General features: G+C 41.3%; 1 protein-coding gene across 3 annotated transcripts in view; it reads right to left on the bottom strand.

Moving 5' to 3' along the window:
* The window catches only part of DIRAS2 (DIRAS family GTPase 2), a 71,484-nt gene extending 64,463 nt beyond the window's left edge, over positions 1-7,021 (bottom strand). The window contains exons 1-2 of one of the 3 annotated variants that reach the window (XM_073632942.1): positions 6,566-6,852; positions 6,007-6,106 (exon numbers count right to left, since the gene is read on the bottom strand). The gene's annotated coding sequence lies outside the window, so the exon portion shown is untranslated. Of the gene's footprint in view, positions 1-6,006; positions 6,107-6,565; positions 6,853-6,880 lie in introns of those variants that run through there. The other 2 variants (XM_073632941.1, XM_073632937.1) reach the window with 2 other exon arrangements.
* Positions 7,022-12,023: the final 5,002 nt, after the last annotated feature.

Here is a 12,023-nt window from a genome sequence, read left to right as displayed (position 1 = left end):
GCTCCTGAGATCATTCAACATACCTCAAGCAGGTTTTGCATTCCTATAGACTAATACGGGAATGCAAAACCTGTTTAAAAGGAACAAACGCCCATCAACTTCGATTTTTTTTATATTTAGTTTATATTAAAGTGTACAAAGTGTTAAAATGTGTATTTTACCTCCAAAGCTTACATGTGTAGTAAAATATTTTAGATTTATGGGCTAATAATCATTTACCAAAATCTTATCAAAAAGATTTCGATTAATTGAAATATATACAGTATTTACAACATTGTATATCAAAGCAACATATGTGAAAATATTATATTTTTTAAATTTCAGTTTTTACCTCATGATATAACCATTTCATATAGTTTTTATGATCCTCAGTCTGAGGACATCACTGCTTATTATATTTGTAGAGAAGGTAGAGAAGGTCTAAAAAAATAAACCTATACACCATATAGAGCCCCCCCTTTTACCAGAAAAGAAGGTCTTTGAGTACATAAGAGTGCCTTGTGGCAAATAAATGTGCAATGGTAATATTTTATTCATTCTGCTTATAGTTTTTAGCAGCAATATAACATATCTACACGATTTACTATATATATATATATATATATATATATATATATATATATATATATATATATATATATATATATATAGATATATAGATATATACAAAGTATGCTATTGATAAAAAAACATAAAAACATACTATTGAATCTTTATTGTGTACATGTGACAATCTTCAGGCAACTTCAAGCACTTTCAAGTTTCAGTTTTTTAATGCAAAAGCAGATCAATTCAGTCTATGGCAAAATGTTTCCATTGAAACTATGAAATGACCGAAACTCTTGGTAGCAGGATGCCTTGATTCTTTTTTAAAGCGGAGTTCCAACGTGGATTCAATTTTTTTTTTAACAATTCATACATTTATATCATGAAAATCTAACACTCACTTGTTTTTTCTAATATATCCCCCGATGTCCACTTTCAAATAAAAACGTAAGTTATATAATTTCCTGATGGCAATTTTCATCTTGCCTGTGGGCATGTGAAGCCCACAAGCAGACAGTTCCGGGTTTCGGTAATGCTGAGCTACCAGCATGCACTGCCCGTTCCCGCGCATGCGCATTATTTACTGTGTGCAGCGCTGTAAGCTTCCGAAGTTGCCATCACAGCTGGCGGTGTCATCAGAAGTGCCCACCCCATTGTGATGGCAACGAAGATCGCTATAATTAGCAGTGGCTAGCCACACTGACTCCTGGGAATATTGATTCATAGCTCCCAGGAGACAGTGTGCCGCTCCAGGAGACAATGCGCCGCCAGATATGACGCGATACACGTGGGTGACTGACACAGTAAACGCCACATAAATAAAAGCTAAAAAGGTAACCTTTTGGAAAAAAAAAAACTATTTCCATTTGACAATGTATGTAATGCCAGCATGATACTAAGGTGAACTTTGGAAATTGTGTGGAACTCCGCTTTAAGTTATTTTTGCAATCAAAAGCTGATCGCAAGTGATTGAGAGTGCTTGAAAAAGTCAATATATTTAACCAGAAAACAGGGTTACATTTTATTGCTGCAATATAGAAAAAAATCTATACAAAAATATATCTAGTCTACTCTATTACTGCTAATATAACTTGTGAAACTTTTGTTTCATAAGTAAGTTTCTGCTCAATCCAGTCTTAGAGATCGGTTAACATTTCAATGTGGTGAAAAGCAATATCACTATCTCCAGTTTAGTATATTGCAGCACAGCAGATTATATCTAAAAGGATCTGCTTATTCATTGGATTCTGGAACCAAAAACACTGCATGATAGGCCCATCCAACAAGTTGCAAGCATATCCAACATTTTCCTGATAATGATTTTTTCATGATCAGAAAGCATTGTCTGGAAATCTGTTTGGGACTGCACCATCTTTAGTGGGTAAAAGTGTTGCAATGTCTCATAGTTTGGAAACAAGTTTTCCACCCAAAATCTGAACTACTCAAAGCTCAACTACACCACAAGCATCGTTCAACACGCAGGTTGTCAGATGTCAGATGCATATGTGGCCCCAATGTTCTAAGTTCCAGTTTTGGAAATAATGTTCCATTTTATAAATAATTTGCTAAGGTCAATAATATTTATTTTTTGTTGTGAGTGTTAAGAAGAGTTGATACTGAGAACACCTAGCTATGAATACCTGAAGTATAAAGCCATGTCAGGTTTAAATTGAATCTCTAGGCAAAACGTTTTAGTTTAGGATACTGTGTAGAAGGATTATGTTTTTCTTGCATGTTTTTATTGCAGTCTGTCTTCCCATTGGGGAGATTCACTAATCTGTTTGTCCTGACGACTACTGTCATTGAAACAGAAAGTGAGAAGAAATCCAAAATTTTAGAGTTGTACCCAAACCAAAGGTAAAGGGAAAATCTTTCAATGGGAACACCTGTTGCAGGGACAACTGTCTAAGATGGGAATTCCCCTAATTTCCTTTAACGTTCTGTTGTATCTTTTGTACAGAAAGTGAGAAGAAAATTTTCTAAATGGTGCAGCAGGTGGGCCCAAAGGCTTCTTTACTAGACTAATCTTATGGCTTGGCTAAGAATTACAGCGCTCAAGCGCAAAATACCCACATATAGCAAAGAAGATAAAATGAGCCATACAATTTGTCTGCCCTCTTCACATCGAGGAGTAATATGGTAATTAATTAACCTTACATTGGGTTCATAGTGCACAGATACTCAAAACTGCAAAGATACACAATCTATATTTAAAAAGTAATGCCGCGTACACACGAGAGGACTTTTAAGGCATCAAAGGTCCAACGGTCTTTCCGACGGACTTTCAAACGACCGGACTTGCCCACACACGAACGGACTAAAGTCCATTCGAAAGTCCGTTGGTTTGAACGTGATGACGTGCGAAGGGACTAGAATAAGGAAGTTCATAGCCAGTAGCCAATAGCTGCCCTTGCGTCCTTTTTTGTCCATCGGACTAGCATACAGACAAACAGATTTTCTACCGGACTCGAGTCGGTCGGAAAGATTTGAAACATGTTCCAAATCTAAAGTTCGTCTGATTTTCAACAGAAAAAGTCAGCTGAAGGTCTGATGAAGCCCACACACGGTCAGATTATCCGACGGATTTGTTCCGTTGGACCAGTCCGGTTGAAAAGTCTGCCCGTGTGTACGCGGCTTAAGAGTCACTATGTTGCAGGAAACATATTGCATATGAGAGTTCTCATGTGGAATGGTGATGCTTGTCCACTAGCAGGAGCATTTGGTGCAGGTATGGTTAAATGGTAGGCGCTACCCATCATTTGGTATAAAATATATGCAACCTTAAAATTCAATAAAGCATTCAATAGTTCATAGTGAATGTGGGATCCTTCCCTTTTCATTATGGTCAGTACAAAACACACACAAGGCTAAATAAGTAAGGAGAGTAACTTACATACACTTTGACCCCTGCCTTCCTGTTCCATACAGCTCTCTACCTACTTTTAATTAGAGAGTGACTATCTGAAAGTAACCGGCTTCTGCTGTGTGATCTCAATAGAAAACATAAAATACTCTGTGAATGCTGGGTCAGTGGTACAAACTGTATTGAATGTTTATTTGTAAAAAAAAAAAAAAAAATTCATTAAATACTCTAAAAAAAGATACAAAAAAACAGTCAATTTATAAACATTAAAAATAATGAAAATTAAAACTGTCAAATCCATTATAGTTTTCTTTTAAAAATGGCCAGAAACCCCTTTGCATCTGACCTAACAGCAAACCTGAAGTCAGACAGAAGTTATTAAATCTTTCCAGGTATACATTTCCTGTCTCCTGCAATTCAATATTGAACTGTCACTGGGAAGGCACTGCGGTACTGGCATCCTCACTAGTAGTCAATACACAAGTGTAGAAGAAGGCAGAGCCAATTTTCTGACATCAATCCTGAATTATGGGGGACCTGGGCACTCTAAAAGAAATCTGACTAGGCAAGCAAACACCTGGGTTTTTTTTTAATCATTTTTAAATATATACAGGTTAGGCTGTCAGGACTATGTGATACCTTTTTAAGCTTGTTCCATGACTGCTACTGTCATTTTTTCTTGATTGTTTCACTGTCCCACTTTACAAGGTTTATGGTCAAATATACTGTATATATTTTATTTTGTCTTTTCTGTTCCTATGAAATCTAAAAATAAATAAATAAATAAATAAATTAAGAATTTAAAAAAATATAGGAGCTTTTTTTTGCGTGCAGATTCCAAGACTGTCAACAAGATCCTTGCTCTTCTATGTAGTGACTTGCAATAGTGCAGGAACACAGAGTAAAAACAGTTCAGGCTTCACTGGTTAAAAGTGTTTTGACACTCAGTAGGTGGTGGAGCCAGGATCAGGTTGACAGCCTAGAAGCTCTACTCTTTACAAAAACAAGTCAACAATGGCAGCTCCCATATTTTTATCCTCCCAGCTGTCCTGTTAGGTGATCATTCACAACATACTACTGTACAACTGCTTTTGCTAGCACTACTAATCACACTATTGCTACAGCAAGGAAGGAACAGTACCACTCCTACTACCAACGCCAACAAAGTATAATAATGAATATTAACACTGCAAACGCTGCTGCTAATACTACTAGAAATATTGTTAGAACTAAAAGTACTAGTATATTTATCAAAAAGAATAAGACAACAGAGATTGGCAACAGTCAATTTTATTGACGTGATAGGTTTGTCACATCTAAATGCTGCTATGTTAACGATACAACATTATGATAAAGCCTTTAAAATATAAGTAGAAAAAAATTGGAGATTTCACCCCCCCAAAACAGTAATGTTTAATGGATTCCCCATTGCCATTTCTTAATCCATGACATCAGCCTTCAACCTTTATGTAAAAGACCTGTGACTGTTCATTTAGAACAGTGCTGTCAAGCCAACTAATCAAGATATGTAAACATGTTGCTTTCTCTTTTATTTGTAGAATTTTATTACTATAGTTTTCTCAAATTTCTTGCTATCAGTTTCATTTGTATATAGATTGAGGCAAGTATTTTACATTTTATTATGAAAAACTTTTAAGACGACATACTGATTTCCTCTGTGGCTACATCTTCAATGTATGCATGAACTCAGGAATGGGTGCATTATGGCATGGAAGCATGCTAGAAGATCTGATTATCTAACTTTAGACTGCAGCCAAATCACCATCACATGTGGGGTTAAATAATTGAAATACTGTATACTTATAGAAACCTGCAATTTACACACACAAACAGTTATGTAACAAATTAAATAATTTGTTTCATCGAAGGATTTTAAATCACTGCTTTAAGTGTTTATTATTTTAAGTACTAAAACTGTAAACTATATAATGTTATTAGCTTCCATTCTCATTATATTAAGGGCTCATTTACTCAGTTATTATGTTTTGCCAAGTGTTTTAAGTGTATCTTAGCACTGTAACAATAAGTCTTCATTTAGCTTTTTAGATTTTTTAAAATGTATAAATGTGATGTCATTATAACATGTTTTAGATGTTTTAATTTTTTTTTTTTTTTTTAGCAAGCACTTAAGAATGTATATTTTTTTTCTGTTTCGCCAACAAAAAACATACAATTGTTGCTTCAAATAGATTCCCTGTCCTATTTTATTGTATGTTACATAATAACTCCACATTTGCATTAGTTGTGAATAAACGATGGGAGAAAACAATCTTATTTTGTCATAATGTTATATAAACTGCAGCTACAAAACCCTGCTGGCTCCCAAGTTTAATCTGTTTTTTTTTTCGTAACCATTCACTGCCTTTTGCTGAGATTGAGAGAGCTAAGCTGATTTAAAGGATGTGGTGTTCGAGTATCTCTTTTCTGAATCATTCCGGATAGAAAAATCAATGGTAATGTTTAAAAGGGGTCCCGTAATCAAAGGCCAGATTTCATTTCCAAAACATCCTGCATTGGCCATGCTGTTATTTTTTCTTAAAGTTGAGAAAACAAAGCAGTGATGTTTAATTGCTTACCTTGTGCACAGTATTGATTCTAAATCAGGATTACAGTACATTAACTGAAAATATCCTCCGCACAACTGAGATGGATTTGCCTTTTAATGTTGCTGCCCTGCTGCGCATACATTGTACCAGCAGAGATAGAGAGAGAGCGAGGGAGAGAGAGAGAAAGAGAGTAGAGGGTCCAGATCACAAATCTACAGGAAAGGTCTTAATTATCTCAGTCTATGTAAAATTCCATAAGAAGCAGGTGACTGCATAATCAGCACAACACTCAGTACAGCATATCCTTTATAATGGATTCTACTTATATTGTACTATATATATATAGCTTAGCTGGAATCTAGTATTTTATTACAGAAAGCATGTATACTTGATGCCGCCATTAAACTAAAATTACATTAGTGCATTAAAAACAATGACCATGTAATGGGTGCAGAAATCTGTTGATGCTACTGACCCCATTTCAACACACTATGATCCATGTAAATAACAACGTTACATGGACTGTATTGTACAAGCATTGCATAGGAAATACATCTTTGATGCTGGGAAAAAAATGCATAAGAATTACCTGGTTGGGAACAAGTCAGCAGCGGAGATCTTCAATTTTTTGCTGTCATAATACAAGCAGAGCTGCCTTTTTAATCTGGATCTGGGTGGTAAAGGGCTGTCCCTTCTGTGACAGATATTTGCAGCTCAATCTGCTGCACTGTGAGCCTGGCTCACGACTCTTGCCTTGTGCTGCTTGGATTTGCTGTGTGCTGCTGCTTGCTGTAGTCTGTGGCTTCCCTGCCTCTCAATCTCTTCCTCCCTCTCTCCCTCTATCTCTCCCTCCCCCTTTTGTCTATTGCTGCCTGGGCCTTGGCTCTTGCATTTGCCACAGTACCTTGGCTGGAGTGCCTTTTCTGCCTGTGTGTGCGCTCAGGGATGGACAGGCTCCAGCCTCTGCTGCTGCTTCTCTAATGGCGACTGCAAATACATAGAAGCTTTTTAAGTGCCACCTACTGAATGTTCTTGTGAACACTCCTTTTATTACCTTCTTTTTATGTCCCGCAAGCACTTGATCTCTTTAGATAGCAGGTTAGGAGCTAGCATAATTCTACTCAAAAATGTGATGATAAACTTGAATCTAACTGTACCCAGCGGGGGGGTGCATTGGATGCACAAAACCAAAACATAAGGTTCACATTGAGAGTATATGGTGCCCTGAAATTATATTAAAGCTCTGACTACTGATTCTTTTTTTTTTTTAAAAGGGAGAATCACCAAAGAAACTATTCCTGGACATGGGATTGTTCTTTGTTCATAATTAGATAAAGTAGTAAGCAGGGACAAAAAATAGGCCCAGGCATTTTGGATTGAGCAGCCCATTACATGTTAACCGGCCCCTTCCTCGCTCTCCACCCTGAAGGATCTCCCGGGAGAGGTGTGGGGGGTTGGGGGCGAGGAGGGACCAGGAAAGAGCATGGGGGGGGTGAAAAGCACAGAGAGGAACTTGGAGAACATGGGGAGAGGTAGAGAACACAGGGAGAAAGAGGAGAGCACAGGGGGGAATCATCGAGCATGGGGGGATGTGGAGATGTGGAGAGCACAGGGGGAAAGCGGAGAGCTTGGGGGCGACGGAGAGCATGGTGAGATGTGGAGAGCCCAGGGGGGACGGTGGAGAGCATGGGGGAAGGTGGAGAACACAGGGGGGCGGTGGAGAGCATGGGGGGATGTGGAGAGCATAGGGAGCAGCGGAGAGCATGGGGGGAGGTGGAGAGCACAGGGGGAGGTGGAGAGCACAGGGGGGCGGTGGAGAGCATGGGGGGATGTGGAGAGCACAGGGGTGGCAGTGGAGAGCATGGGGGGATGTGGAGAGCACAGGGGGCAGCAGAAAGCATGGGGGGAGGTGGAGAACACAGGGGGCGGCGGAGAGCTTGGGGGGAGGTGGAGAACACAGGGGGGGCGGTGGAGAGCATGGGGCATGTGGAGAGCACAGGGGGGGCGGTGGAGAGCATGGGGGGTTGTGGAGAACACAGGGGGGGCAGTGGAGAGCATGGGGGATGTGGAGAGCACAGGGGGCGGTGGAGAGCATGGGGGGAGACGGAGAGCACAGGGGGCGGCGGAGAACATAGGGGAAGGTGGAGCGCACAGGGGGCGGCAGAGAGCATGGGGGGAGGTGGAAAACACAGGGGGGCGGCGGAGAGCATGGGGGAAGGCGGAGAGCACAGGGGGCGGCGGAGAGCATGGGGGGAGGTGGCGAACACAGGGGTCTGCAAAGAGCATGGGGGTAGGTGGAGAACACAGGGGGCGGCAGAGATCATGGGGGAGGTGGAGAGCAGAGGGGGCGGCGGAGAGCATGGGGGAAGGTGGAGAACACAGGGGGCGGCGGAAAGCATGGGGGGAGGTGGAGAACACAGAAGGGCAGCGGAGAGCATGGAGGGAGGTGGAGAGCACAGGGGGAGGCAGACAGCATGGGGAGGTGGAGAGCACAGGGGGAGGCAGAGAGCATGGGGGGAGGTGGAGAGCACAGGGGGGCAGCGGAGAGCATGGGGAAAGGTGGAGAACACAGGGGGGGCGGCAGGGAGCATGGGGGGAAGTGGAGAGCACAGGGGGAGGCAGAGAGCATGGGGGGAGGTGAAGAGCACAGGGGGAGGCAGAGAGCATGGGGGGAGGTGGAGAGCACAGGGGGGCGGCAGAGAGCATGGGGAAAGGTGGAGAACACAGGGTTGGCGGCGGAGAGCATGGGGGGAAGTGGAAAGCACAGGGGGGCGGCGGAGAGCATGGGGGAAGGTGGAGAACACAGGGGGGTGGCGGAAAGCATGAAGGGAGGAGGAGAACACAGGGGGGCGGCGGAGATCATGGGGAGAGGTGGAGAGCACAGGGGGGCAGCAGAAAGAAGAATTATGGGAGGAGCAGTGGGGGCGGCTGCATTTAGAATAATCATTCTCTCCATCTTCCTCCTGCAGTCTTGGAATAAAACAAAAAGAAAAAGCTGCGCTAGAGACAAATAAAAAAGGAAAAGCTGCACATTAGACTGATATATACATATCGAAAAAATGAATCTGTGAAAAATATATTTGAAAAAGTTCCTTTGTAATATAAAGTTAATAAGAATTCAACTGCCAGGATAAACCGCTGAGGAATAATTTAGGCCATGAGTTTGAAGTACCCTTTGTCACTACATATTCCCTCCAGCACAAAAAAAGTGAAACAGTTGGTTTCCAAACATTGGCACATTGTTAGTATGATAAGATAATGATAAGATTTTAAGTAAGGTTTTACCATCTAAACCAAAAATCGTGTTTAGAGGGGCTCCCTGATTCAGGAATAGAGTGGCCCCTAATATACTAGACCCCCAGAGAATAAGACAACTTTTTTTGACCAGTTAACAGGTTTTTATAAGTGTAAAAAATGTCGGGTGTGTTCTTTAAATAGTTGTCCGTATAGGAGAACCCAGTCCTTTGTTTCTACAAGTACTGGTAAGGCCCATACCATCACCCCATTTATCACCTGCTCCACCTTTGCCGTGGTCTATTTAATGCAATGCCCATGTGGCTTGCAATATATTGGGCGGACCAAACGCCCTCTTCAAGTTAGGCTCAATGAGCACATTACCAACATTTTGACTGGGTTTAGGAACCATTCGGTCTCTAAGCATTACCGTTTAGTACACAATAGGGACCCCTCCAACACTCTTTTTTTAGGAATTGATAGATACAAACCTCATTGGCGTGGGAGCTCTATGGTGCGTGAAATTTCCAAACTTGAGATGTTTTGGATCCATTACACGCCCTATGGATTAAATGTCGATGTAGATGTTAATGCCTTCATTGATAACTCTTAACATCTGGGTTGCCCTGGGTCCTAACAGAGGTTTCTATTTGTCCATATTAATACACTCATGTATTATGAAATATACATTGAATTAATTTATAATTTATTATTGTTTACCTACATATACAAATAAATAAAAGTATTCTATAGAGATAGTGAATTAATATCAATTTTATTTTTATGTATTTTATATAAATTTAATTTATTTTTATAAGATTTTTTGCACTGGTTTAAAATTCAGTGCCATTAGCCACTTACTACTCTATAAGATCGGTTTAGCTATTTAATTTTATTTTTTATCGATCTTCAAATGGGAGAACTGTTTTTTATTATTTTGGATTAACTGTATTTTTTACCCTCTAATTGGTTAAAAAAGTTCCCCCTCTCCTGTTTCAATAGTAGTTATTGGCTGCGCCCACATCAAAGATGGCGCCGTGAAATTCTCCTAGCGGGACTCAGGGCGAGGCTTGGTGTATGCATAAAAGGTGGTTGTTCAGCACGCTGCCCGTTCCCCATTGAAAACGTCACCTTATGACGAAACGCGTCTGGTACGTGCTGACGTCACCACGTCGCCCTGTTGAGGAGGACGGGAGTTTGTTTGCCAGCCGGCATTGATTTATCCTTTACGCTTTCAAACCAAGATTACTTTGTAAGTGTTATTCTGCTTTTTAAATAAATTAGTTAAAATGGTATCACACTATTTTGGTATTATTTTTCCAATCACACTATGTGTATTGTGGAGCCCCTGATTTATCTGCTATGATGGATCTATACAATAAGTTGGTCCTTTCCTCTAGCTGTGTCAATTTGCTCACCGCTATCTGACATCTGGTAAGCAGGCTCCCTGTGCGGTTTGCTTCACGCATTAACCCCTTCACGGATAGGCATTCGTTTAGCTGATACAATATCTACACTTGTTATATATATTATCTGGTAAGCAGGCTCTCCGTGTGGTGTTGGTGTTTTTCACTATCCTCTTCACTGGAAGTTGATCCACATACCCGCATGATATGCACAAATATTTTGCCAATATCTTAGAGGTTCTTTGTGTGTTACCTGCTGTTCCCAAGCACTGGATGTTTATATGGTTCTCTCACTCTGTGAGTGCCACCTTTTTCTTCTTTCTTTTTTACCAAGTTACTTGTCAGTATTATGCTATGTTGCTTTATATTTTTTTGGGTTGAATTTTTTGCGAATCCATGACAATTTCATGAGTGAAAATTGCAAAATTCCACTGTGACCGGTTTTTAAAGGCCTGGGCTGGGTTTAAGCCATCTGCTCAATTTGGCTTGCCATCTGGTAAGCATGTTATTTATCAGTTGGGACTTTTAATTGGTTGATTCAACTAATAAGTGATAAGCATTGGACAGTCCAGGAATTTTGGATTTCCTTTCTTGCAGTTGAATTCTTATTAACTTTATATCACAAAGGAACTTTTTCAAATATATTTTTCACAGATTCATTTTTTCAATATGTATATATCAGTCTAATGCACGGCTTTTCCATTTTTATTTAGCAGTCTTGGAATGCCTACCTCTCCTCTAGCTCTCGCAGGCAGAGGGCTGCAGGAGGAAGTTGGAGAGAACGATTCTTCTAAATGCAGCCGTCCCCACTGCTCCTCCTATCCAGGTTACGTTCTCACTCACGTTCTCTCTCATCAGTGTGTGTCGAGAAATGTCCCTCATCGAAAAGTGCCCGGACTGAAGGGCGCATGCGCAATGAATGCGCCGTATCTAACTTCACAACAACTGATTTTACCATTAGCTTTTGTGACGGCGAGACGGCGCACAGCTCTAAGAGGTCTGCTCTAGCTCCTCCCCCCATCGTAGTCACACCCCCGGCACCGACGGTTGACCTATACAGGCGGCTGTGCAGCCGCGGGGAGGCCGAAGGTCTCTCCTCTAGCTCCTCTAGCTCCACCCCCTTCATGTTTCCGTCTCGCTGGCACCGATGGCTGAGCTTAACTGCCAGCTGGGCAGCCGCGGGTGAGCAGTGCAGGCTCAAAGTGCAGCCCAGCTGCCTTGGGCCCCGCGAGGACTTGCGGCCTGGCGGCCCCAGCCCGCCGGGCAAGTGCCTGATATGCCCTATGGCCAATCCGGGCCTGTTAGTAATTATGCTTTCAGTGAGACTGACAGTTCTTGAATGTTATAATCTAATAAATGCATTTTGGGTGTGTGTTGTATAACCATCTCCAGTGTCTAAGGATAGAT

This window comes from Aquarana catesbeiana, linkage group LG01 (genome assembly GCF_042186555.1).
Source record: "Aquarana catesbeiana isolate 2022-GZ linkage group LG01, ASM4218655v1, whole genome shotgun sequence".
Taxonomy (NCBI): Eukaryota; Metazoa; Chordata; class Amphibia; order Anura; family Ranidae; genus Aquarana; species Aquarana catesbeiana.
Note: the sequence above shows the minus strand (reverse complement) of the source record. Positions and strands in the feature narration are given on the sequence as shown.